We start from the raw sequence: 12,200 nt of genomic DNA on the forward strand, positions 1-12,200 counted from the left end.
GTATGGGGGGGTATTGCAGAGTATGGGGGGTATTGCAGAGTATGGGGGGGAGTATTGCAGAGTATGGGGGGTATTGCAGAGTATTGCACTCATACTTTAGCGCTTATCATTATTTTTATATTGCAGAGTATTGCGCAGGGATGGCTGGATCTGTGACTGCAATTGTCACAGATCCAGCCCACAGTGCGGCGGCTGCTGCTGCCGCCCGCTCCCCCCCCCCTCCCTCTCCTCTCACACTGTACCGAACGGTACAGAGAGGAGAGGGAGGAACCGGCGTCATTACATGACGCCGGTTTGTTTACAAGTGATCGCGCCGTCATTGGACGGCGCGATCACGTGGTAAGGAGCCGCTTCCATTGGCTCCTTACCGCGATCCGTGTTGCTGCGGGTCCCGTGGACCCAGCGAGCGCCGGTGATCGCGTGTGCGCGCCCGCTCGGGCGCGCAATTCTGACTCTCTGGGAGGACGTATATTGACGCCCTCCTAGAGTTAGGGAACCGCCTTGTAGCCGTATTTCGGCTATAGGGCGGTTACCAAGTGGTTAACAAGTCTGCACTACATCTATACATTTTGTCTAAAATGCTTACATTTATCAGATGAACTATATATTGTATTTAAGATCATGCTGTGAGCCAGAGATGATAGGTCACTGAGGGAACACAGGGGGTTCAGGGAGCTTCACTAATGAGTAGTAATCCAAGTCTCTAAAATCATTTACATAAACTACAGAGTAAGCCTTAGAAAGAATAATAAGTGAACATATTATCAGAAATAGTACATGGACCCCTTATTTAAAGATGTTAAAGCAGGATTAACCAAAGGATGAGTAGAATGAAGCAGTCTGTACTACCACTTTGTGGTTTGGTGCCCATTTGTCTTCTTTTTTAATCACGTAGTATTTGTTAAATTTTTCATTTGGTATACAGAGTCCAAAAATTAACAATTAGAAAAAGCATACAAAATAGCAGAGAAACAAATTCCATTCCTCATAAACCTGTAGATCAGAAATGTTCAGAGATATTACAAGAACACTTACATATCATGGTGTGCGATAAAATGTGTAGAAAGTTACGGTGTACATAGCATAACATGTAAGACTAAAAGGTGACTCAGAGTACAGAAATACAGGCTTGACAATAGATAAAAGCAGTTCGCATCAGCAGTTAGTTTAACAGATAAAAGATTATTCAGTCTACAAAAAAGGTGAAAGGAGAAGTCTAGAGAAGAGGTGAAAGTAGAAGTCTAGAGAAGAGGTGAATGAAGAAGTCTAGAGAAGAGGTGGGAGAGATAGAAGGAGAAGTCTAGAGAAGAGGTGGAAGGAGAAGTCTAGAGAAGAGATGGAAGAGGTAGAAGGAGAAGTCTAGAGAAGAGGTGGAAGGAGAAGTCTAGAGAAGAGGTGGACGACATAGGAGAAAAAGTCTAGAGAAGAGGTGGAAGGAGAAGTCTAGAGAAGAGATTGAAGGAGAAGGCTAGAGAAGAAGTGGAAGAGGTGAAAGGAGAAGTCTAGAGAAGAGGTGGAAGGAGAAGTCTAGAGAAGAGGTGGGAGAGATAGAAGGAGAAGTCTAGAGAAGAGGTGGAAGGAGAAGTCTAGAGAAGAGGTGGAAGAGATAGAAGGAGAAGTCTACAGAAGAGGTGGAAGGAGAGGTCTAGAGAAGAGGTGGACGACATAGGAGAAAAAGTCTAGAGAAGAGGTGGAAGGAGAAGTCTAGAGAAGAGATGGAAGGAGAAGGCTAGAGAAGAAGTGCAAGAGGTGAAAGGAGAAGTCTAGAGCAGAGGTGGATGATGTCTAGAGAAGAGGTAAAAGGAGAAGTCTAGAGAAGAGATGGAAGGAGAAGTCTAGAGAAGAGGTGAGATAGATGGTAGAAGTCTAGAGAAGAGGTAGAAGGAGAAGTCTAGAGAAGAGATGGAAGAGGTAGAAGGAGAAGTCTAGAGAAGAGGTGGAAGGAGAAGTCTAGAGAAGAGGTCAAAGCGGTGGAAGGAGAAGGCTAAAGAAGAATCATTAGGAAGGAGAAGTCTAGAGAAGAGGTGGAAGAGATAGAAGGAGAAGTCTAGAGAAGAGGTGGAAGGAGAAGTCTATAGAAGAGGTGGAAGAGATAGAAGGATAAGTCTAGAGAAGAGGTGGATGAGATAGAATAAGAAGTCTAGAGAAGAGGTGGTAGGAGAAGTCTAGAGAAGAGGTGGAAGGAGAAGGCTAGAGAAGAAGTGGAAGAGGTGAAAGGAGAAGTCTAGAGCAGAGGTGGATGAAGTCTAGAGAAGAGGTAAAAGGAGAAGTCTAGAGAAGAGATGGAAGGAGAAGTCTAGAGAAGAGGTGAGATAGATGGTAGAAGTCTAGAGAAGAGGTAGAAGGAGAAGTCTAGAGAAGAGATGGATGAAGTCTAGAGAAGAGGTAAAAGGAGAAGTCTAGAGAAGAGATGGAAGGAGAAGTCTAGAGAAGAGGTGAGATAGATGGTAGAAGTCTAGAGAAGAGGTGGAAGGAGAAGTCTAGAGAAGAGGTCGAAACGGTGGAAGGAGAAGGCTAAAGAAGAATCGTTAGGAAGGAGAAGTCTAGAGAAGAGGTGGAAGAGATAGAAGGAGAAGTCTAGAGAAGAGGTGGAAGGAGAAGTCTATAGAAGAGGTGGAAGAGATAGAAGGATAAGTCTAGAGAAGAGGTGGACAAGATAGAATAAGAAGTCTAGAGAAGAGGTGGTAGGAGAAGTCCAGAGAAGAGGTGGAAGGAGAAGGCTAGAGAAGAAGTGGAAGAGGTGAAAGGAGAAGTCTAGAGCAGAGGTGGATGAAGTCTAGAGAAGAGGTAAAAGGAGAAGTCTAGAGAAGAGATGGAAGGAGAAGTCTAGAGAAGAGGTGGAAGCGGTAGAAGGAGAAGTCTAGAGAAGAGGTAAAAGGAGACATCTAGAGAAGAGATGGAAGAGGTAGAAGGAGAAGTCTAGAGAAGAGGTGGAAGAGGTGGAAGGAGAAGTCTAGAGAAGGGATGGAAGGAGAAGTCTAGAGAAGAGCTGGAAGGAGAAGGCTAGAGAAGAAGTGGAAGAGGTGAAAGGAGAAGTCTAGAGAAGAGGTGGAAGAGGTGAAAGGGGAAGTCTAGAGCAGAGGTGGATGAAGTCTAGAGAAGAGGTAAATTAAGGAGAAGTCTAGAGAAGAGATGGAAGGAGAAGTCTAGAGAAGAGGTGAGATAGGTGGTAGAAGTCTAGAGAAGAGGTGGAAGGAGAAGTCTAGAGTAGAGGTGGAAGCGGTAGAGGGAGAATTCTAGAGAAGAGGTAAAAGGAGACATCTAGAGAAGAGATGGAAGAGGTAGAAGGAGAAGTTTAGAGAAGAGGTGGAAGGAGAAGTCTAGAGAAGGGGTGGAAGAGGTAGAAGTCTGGAGAGTTGGAAGAACAGGCCAACAACTACTTTTGTCTACTTTGAACATGGGATATGCTGCCTTGACGGCCCATCTCAGTCCTCAGCTCCTGTGACATATTACTTATCAAATTTTGCAATGGGGCCCCATGATCAGTAATTATGCCCCTGTAGAAAGAACTGTGTATAATGTTACAGATTGCTTTACCTGCAGACACAAGGTCCAATCAGAGATGAAGAATCAAATGAAAAGTTCACCATCTGTGTTCAGTCAACCTAGCTGACCCAATGCTTAGGCCCAGTACACACCATAGAATCCATCCGCAGATAAATCCCAGCAAATGGGTTTCAGCGGATAGATCCTATGGTGTGTACACGCCAGCGGATCTTTTTCCGCGGATATATCTCCCCTGGGATGGATTCCAGCAGATCGAATATTTGCTGACATGCACAACATATCCATCTGCTGGAGTCCATCCCAACGGATGGATCCGCTGGTCTGTACAGACTCACCGGATCCATCCATCCGAAGGGATCCCCCGCATGCGTCGTAATGATTCGACGCATGCGTGGAATTCCTTATATGACAGCGTCGCGCACGTCGCCGCGTCATAATTGCGGCGACGGCGCGACACGTCATCGCCAGAGGATTTCGGCGCGGATTTCAATGCGATGGTGAGTACACTCCATCGCAGAGAAATCTGCTGAAATCCTCGAGAGGATTTATCCGCGGAAACGGTCCGCTGGACCGTATCCGCGGATAAATTCTATCGTGTGTATGGGGCCTTAGAAGTAGGACCAAGACAAAAAAAGTAAGATTACATTTCTGTTTGTGCAAGATGGCAAGAAAAAAATCTGAAAGGGGTTTTAATCCTTCTCCACTCTACTGAAAAAAAAGTATTGACTTTGGACATATCATATCATAATATTTCTGCAGTATTTGGTCATTGAAGACAATTCCAAAGCCTGTACTGAATGAAGGCAGTTAAGCAATGCCACTTTAACCATCCACTTTATTATATCGCTGTACTACCTTACAGAATCAATTTTCTTTGGGAGGTGGAGTCCCCCTTTAATTCCTCCCCGAGGACTATCAGTAACCAAAGGAAGTGAAGGAGGATCTGAATTCCGGATCTATCGGCTGGTTTCATTGTGACATGAATTAGATTATATCTAAATGGAGGAAGCTGAGGAAGCCGAAGGCTCTCTATTGGGAAGATTCAGTGAAATACAATACCATATCAGTTCCATCCTCTGTTCAGTCTAATTTGCAATGATTCGTTTATCTGCGTGTCTCGCAGAGATCACTGATTCACATTTATTTTCTCGGCTTATTAACAGAGAATGGATTTATAATCAGCTCAGCTTTTTCATTTTTTTCTTGTGTCCCTATTTGCCTCTGAATCCGACTCCAGGGAGTATAGAGCAGCTGAGCCTTAATGAGACAATAACATGGCTTGTATTTACATGTGTGATGTGTGCCTGGCATACGTAGAAGATCAGAGGGAACACACAGAGAGCTAATATATCCTGTAATTGTCCTATAAAGTTTCATATTTATCTACGTAATAAAAAAAAACACTCACTCATCCCGAGTTCTAGTCTTATAATATGTGTAGCACTACCACCGCAGGAGTCAGTTAGTGGATTGGGTTCTCTGTTCTCCTGCTTCGACTCTAAGAATAACCTCAGCCCCACTGACACAACTAAGGTTCAGAATCACAAAGCAAACATCAGACTGGTTAGTAGTAAACAAGCCCAATATACAGTCACAGGTTACAGTAAAAAGCAATATGTACATTTAGTAAATGAGCAGGTGAAGGATAAGATCAATCACTGTTCACTAGACAATAATTTAACTAGACTATAGTAGCATAGAATGGAGTTGTGTGCAGCTAAACCTGGTAATCCACAAAATCATCAATAAGTGGTCCATAAGTAATGACATTAGAAAACAGCAACAGCAATGATAATCAATACTGTGATAGCTCCTCTGTAAACAGTAAATTAAATTTAAGACTCTCTAAAGAGGTACCTCTTACTATGGACAATAGGTAAAGTTCTTGTGAAGCAGCTATCTGAGTGAGAAGTCTTTAGCCCTAGTTCTTCAGCCGGCTAGCATTGGGGCCCAGTCTTTGCGATGATGCATATGAGTACAGTCCTAGTAAAGTCTGTATGTAGTAAATCATGCTGCTAGTTGGATGGTGAGTCCCTATGTGCTTGGTCTCTGCAAGCAGCAACAGGTTAAAGCGGCAGTGTCTTCTCATCAGTCCAAGTGATACAGCAACAGTCATACCACCCAACTGGCACGGATTGTGCGGGACTTTCCCGCAATGACAACTGTTTCCCGCAAGAGATGATATTTTCCCGCATAACCTTATTGAAGAAGTGGAAGAGAAGGTCGTCCGAGGTCCCCCACCCCAACAACTTTAATGTTGTGACATTTTATTTTACAGCATTCCGTGGTAGCAGCCGCCGCCCCCCCCCCCCCCGTTCAACAACTTGAATGTCCTGAGAATTATTATTCCGGCATCCCACGGTAGCACCCCCCCCCCCCTTAACAACTTTAATGTCCTGCAAGCCAATGTTGAAAGTTGGGAGGTATGCAACAGGGGTTCAGATGTCAGCTCACTTCTGGATTTGCCCTGAGTGACCCTGGTTCTCAACACATGGCTGCAAGCTTGTATTAGGTTGATGTGCACACAAGAGCAGCGATGTGAACACCTCAGTCTCCTTGCAGCGAAGAGGACCCCTTCTTCACCGTCCCTGGTTGGTGAGAATATTGCTCTGGTACTTGCTTCAGCTACTCACGGTGACAAGGTGGTAACAAGGTGGATAGTCCCTTAGTGGAGACAGCTTCCCCTCTACCTCCGACCACAACAGGTTCCCTGGCCGGCTAAACCGTCACCTTGGTTGGACTGCAAGCCGCAATCCCAACCCTGCGCTGCTCTCTTGCTTCTGGATAGGCCCTCAGACAGCCTAGCAGCCACATGTTCCCGAGATAGGCCTCAGGCTCTGGCCTAGCAGCCTGGGGCATTACAACACACATCCACCTAGACACCTGACTACACCCAAATAAACAGGCTCTCCCAGCAGGCCAAGGAACCCAAGAAGATCCCTGCCCATTGGCTGAGATACCCCATCTATTCCTAATCTGTCCTTGCAATGCCCTTGTCTTATCTAATGTCACCAGATACCCGGCCATCTAGTGACAAACGAGAGAAGTGCAGCAATTCCAGAATTAGGGTGGAATTGATCTCCTATCAACTGGCCAAGGCAACTATACCTGGCAGGTAAATGTAGTAGCAACCCTGCCTAAACATCAGGGTGCTACACATGTGTGAATGGAGCCTTAGGCTCAGGTCTCTGTCTACTTGCCACAGAATCCTTTCTTCTAGTATCCAGTACCCACTACAAAACCAGCTAGAGGGATCACCACTGTCGCATTTAAAGTGTTTATTTTTTTTGCTAATGTAGAGTTTCGTTTAATGGTGATCCCACTAGCAACATATATTCACTCTCCCTGTGCTCCCCATCTGATCCCCAGAAATGTGGAAAAATGCCGTTACTCCACAGCTACGGGTAGCATGTTACTTACTCCTCTCCCTTCTAGATGACAGTGCTTGTGCTTAGCCACTGAAACACTCATTGCTGGGGGGCAAATGGTCTGACCGAGCTTACACAACGCTAAGGCCCCTTTCACGCGGGCGCTTCCGCAAAGCGGAATCCGCTTGCTCAGCAGTGGGAACTCTCTGCTGATCACCTCTGAGCAGGGAGATGACAGGTCTGTGTCTGCTCCGCTATGCAGAGGGGACACGGACACAGACCCACTCTCCTCTATGGGGCAACCGGATGGAAACTGACCCCCTGTCCGTTTCCATCCAATGCCATCTTATGCGCCAGACGAATGGTGAATAGGACCACCATCTCTCTGTTTTTGGCAGACAGGATCGGATCGGATTGGGTGGACATTGGACATCAGCCACTCCATAGAGGAGACCGGAGGGTCCAATCAGGTCAACCTGAAAGGCAGACCTGATTGGACAGCCACTTACTTCTGATGGCTGAGCACATTGGCGGAGGAGCCAACTGATGGTGAATGATGACTTCTGGTGTAAAGTCAAGCATTTACAAACTTACAAGCATGTGGCTATTTATCCGTTCACAGCGTCTCCCCACAGGGATGTAGTCCTAAGGCAGGGATCGACAAATCCCGGGCGCCAGGTCGCCATGGCGACTAGAAATAGTGTCCTGGCGACTTGGCTTGGAAGGTGGGCAAAAAAAAAAAAAAATTTTTTTTTGTGAGCTGGTGCCATCTGGTGGTGAGCCATTGGTATTACAAGTTATTACCACCAGATGTGAGCTAGCGCCATCTGGTGGTGGCCGTTGGTATTACAAGTTGAGCATTACAAGTTAAACAGCAATTCTAATGTAATTTTTCACTATTTTCACTGCCATCTTCTTCCCTCTAATTAGAACCCCCAAACATTATATATATTTTTTATCCTAACACCCTAGAGAATAAAATGGCGATCGTTGCAATACTTTCTGTCACGCCGTATTTGCGCAGCAGTCTTACAAGCGCACTTTTTTGGGAAAAAATTATACATTTTTTTATTAAAAAATAAGACAACAGTAAAGTTATCCCCATTTTTTTTAATATTATGAAAGATAATGTTACGCAGAGTAAATTCATACCCAACATGTCACGCTTCAAAATTGCGTTTGAACACCGTTTACATATGCGGGCGCTGCTCACGTATGTGTTCGCTTCTGCGCGCAAGCTCGTCGGGACGGGGTGCGTTTTCTGGCTCCTAACTTTTTTAGCTGGCTCCTAGATTCCAATCAAATTTGTCAATCCCTGTCCTAAGGGAGGGGACGAGCATGCTGACTAACCCCCATCCAGAACAGCTCAGATGATGGGGGCAAATTTACTGAGGAGGAACAGGAAGTGAAAAAAAAACATTTAGAAGGGAAATCGAAGGAAAAGATAAGTGAACCAACAATTCACTATCTTAAAGGAACCTATTTAGAAAATAAAAAATAAACCTTTACAACCCCTTTAACTTTTTGATTTCCATTCTACTTTAAACACCAGCATAAGAATCCTGATTTTTGAAAAAGTGACAGTTATTCATCTGAATGTAATGAGATCTAAAAAAACAACAGTCACATCACACGGCTGAATATAAAGATCCTTTATCCTTGTGTAAAGCTTTGAGAATTGAGCGTAATGGGGTATTAAAAGCATAGCGGTGTTGCTGAACTCCAATATTACAGGTCATGGGCTGTGTGAGAACATGTTTCTGGCTCAGCTATTTTCCCCGTGGATGAACTGTGGAAGAAATGTGAAACAATTTAATTAGAGCCTTTGGAAGAGCGAGAGGAAAGATGGCTCCCGGAAACATATGGAAGGTGTTAATGTGCAGAGCTATCGGTGCTCCATGTGATAGGTGAAATACACAAATGTGTGATGGAAGGGGTGAGGCTGGCGCTGGAAGGAATGTTACGGGTGTGACAGCGTAGAATTCAGGAAGACAGAGAAACAAACATAGAGATATTAACTACTTAAGATCCGGACCATTACGCAGCTAAAGGACCTGGCCAGTTTTTGCGATTCGGCACTGCGTCGCTTTAACTGACAATTGCGCGGTCGTGCGACGTGGCTCCCAAACAAAATCGGCATCCTTTTTTCCCCACAAATAGATCTTTCCTTTGGTGGTATTTTATCACCTCTGCGTTTTTTATTTTTTGCGCTATAAACAAAAATAGAGCGACAATTTTGAAAAAAAGTCAATATTTTTTACTTTTTGCTATTATAAATATCCCCCAAAAATATAAAAAAAATATTTTTTTCCTCAGTTTAGGCCGATACGTATTCTTCTACATATTTTTGGTAAAAAAAAATCGCAATAAGCGTTTATCGATTGGTTTGCGCAAAATGTATAGCGTTTACAAAATAGGGGATAGTTTTATTGCATTTTTATAAAAAAAATATTTTTATACTACTAATGGCGGCGATCAGCGACTTTTTCCTGACTGCGACATTATGGCGGACACTTCGGACAATTTTGACACATTTTTGGGACCATTGTCATTTTCACAGCAAAAAATAAATTAAAAATGCATTGTTTACTGTGAAAATGACAATTGCAGTTTGAGAGTTAACCACAAGGGGGCGCTGAAGGGGTTAAGTGTGACCTCATTTGTGTTTCTAACTGTAGGGGGGTGTGGCTGTAGGTGTGACATCATTGATTGTGTTTCCCTATAAAAAGGAACACACAATCAATGACAGCGCCACAGTGAAGAACGGGGAAGCTGTGTTTACACACAGCTCTCCCCGTTCTTCAGCTCCGGGGTCCGCGGGTCCCACGGTCACTGAGCTTCGGAGCGGGTTGCGGGCCGAAAGAGGACGTACCTGTACGTGCTTGTGTCCAGCCGTGCCATTCTGCCGACCTATATGTGCAGGAGGCGGTCCTTCAGTGGTTAACCCTCCTTCCAACAACCAGCCTGCTGCATGGGCTGCCCCAATTGCATTCACCCTCTGCACCAGGGCCGTCTTTAATGTTGATTGGACCCTAAGCAAAAAATTTCTTGCCCCCCCCCCCCCCCATGCAATTTTGCTCCCCACCTGCTCTGAGACATACAATAAATATCAGCTAGACTTACAATCAGTTTACTGTATCAGATCAGGCAGTGATTGCGATTGGTTGCCAGAGGTTACTGCATATCATTCACACTTACTGACTGGTTGCTAGAGGTTACAGCACACATTACGGCACACTGATTAGTTGCTAGAGGTTACAGCACACGATTTCTTCTTGTTGATTGGTTGCTAGAGATTACTGTACAGTACTGCTCACTGATTGGTTGTTCGAGGTTACATCATCTCTTCACTGCAGAGGGGCATAATATACATATGAATGCCGCCTTTATTTACATATGAATGTTGCTGGCCTCATCTATTTACATATGAATCCTCCCGTTAGTTACATATGAATGGCAGTTATTTACATGTAAACACAGGGTCTGCAGGTGAGTAATCTGTACACAACAATAGGGCAGAGCTGGGCAGCATTAGTAGCAGCACTTCACACTGAGATATCAGGACACAGCACAGGACTAAAACTTCAAGGGACAAGGGAATTTAAACTGGGATAGTTGGCAAGTATGAGGCAGCTGCTTTGGGCCCCACAACAATGACAGGGCCCAGGGCAGCTGCACATTTTGCCCTTCCTTAAGGACGGCCCTGTTCTGCACAGTAGAAGGTTAATGATGTATACTGTAGACTAAAAGCAGGGTCATAGTTGCATTTTTACTGTTCAATTCCTAAAGTGGACCTATACTGAAAAATAATCACATAAAATGTTTGAATTGTATTCTGCATTTTATAAGGAAATACAAGGGCTGTACTGAAAGTAATGTAAAAATGGTCTCAACCCGCTCTTCGTGGACAGCCCTGGACTAGTGCACCATGGGACAAGTAATCAAGGGACAGAAAAAAGGTGCAGGGTCTGTTTTCAGAGCCCATGTTAAGCATTGGAATGGGCCCGCTAATCTCAGGGCTGTCAGCTTCACAGAAAGGTATGGCTACATCAAAGGCATTGTGAAAAACATTATCCACGATCCTGGCCATGGTGCTCCACTTGCTAAAGTTTACAGGTTCAAAAAGAGGACTGAACTTTTAATTTGCGGCTAAGGGCAGGGGCGGACTGACCATTGAGGCACTCGGGCCCGAGGGCCCCATGCCACTAGGGGGCCCCATCAGGGTTGCCAGGCTCAGTAAAACCAGGGACAGTATGTAAAAATCTGTGTTTTTTTTATATCTGTCCCTGATATGTCCAAAACCGACATGCTTTTGATGTGAAAATCCCGAGAATTTAGCTGCCCCGACTCTGTACTGCCTCCTGGCTTGGTGGCCATCTGTAAGCCCAGGGGCCCCATTATCTTCTATTGCCCGGGGGCCCCATGAGTGGTTAGTCCGCCCCTGACTGAGGGTATCCATACTGGTCAATTTGTGTACTGTGGCAAGAAAGCTCAGCTAAACATTGATAATGTCCTCTGTGTTGGCACCATGCTTAAAGAAACTATTGTTTGTTGTGTAGAGGAGAAGCGAGGTGATCGTGGCAAGTTGGCTTGTGCATCTGGCAACTATGCTACAGTCATCTCCCCCAATCCTGAAAAAAGAAGAACAGAGAAGAACAGAGTTTCTTGGCTCCAAGAAAGTTATCTCTTCTGCAAACAGAGAAATTGTTGGGAGTCATTGCTGGTGGTGGACGTATTGATACGTTCATCCTGAAGGCAGGTCATGCTTACCACAAATATAAGGCTAAGAGAAACTTCTGGCCACGTGTCCATGGTGTGGCTATGACTCCTGTAGAACATCCCTTCGGTGGTGGTAACCATCAGCACATACCTTCAACTATCAGGAGAGATGCTCCAGGTGGTCGCAAAGTCGGTCTTATTGCTGCGGTTAGTCGTACAGGACGTCTATGTGGCACAAAGACCGTGCAAGAAATTGGAGGACTAAAAATATTCCCTGCACAATATACAAAATAAACTTTCCAAAACTTAAAAAAAAAAGTGTGCGTAACCCTTATTAACTTACATAGTTTGTACAGATGCCACATGTTGGTAGAAAAAACTTTTCCTCTAAAAACTCAGTAATGGATTGCAAGCTGAAGCAACTTGCTGTCATTGAGTTCTTGATGAAGGAGGGTTGCAGGCTGTCCAACATTCACAGAAGGCTACAGAATATTAGCCAGATTCAGAAAGACTGGCATAACTTTGAGGCGGCGTAGCGTATCGCATATACGCTACGCCGCCGTAAGTCAGAGAGACAAGAGCTGTATTCACAAAGCAGTTGCCTCC

At 44.8% G+C, this 12,200-nt stretch overlaps 1 pseudogene; it reads left to right on the forward strand.

Moving 5' to 3' along the window:
• The first annotated feature begins 10,803 nt into the window (after positions 1-10,803).
• LOC120941348 lies at positions 10,804-11,888 on the forward strand (annotated as a pseudogene).
• The last annotated feature ends 312 nt before the right edge of the window (positions 11,889-12,200 follow it).

This window comes from Rana temporaria, chromosome 5, assembly GCF_905171775.1.
Source record: "Rana temporaria chromosome 5, aRanTem1.1, whole genome shotgun sequence".
NCBI classification, from domain to species: Eukaryota; Metazoa; Chordata; class Amphibia; order Anura; family Ranidae; genus Rana; species Rana temporaria.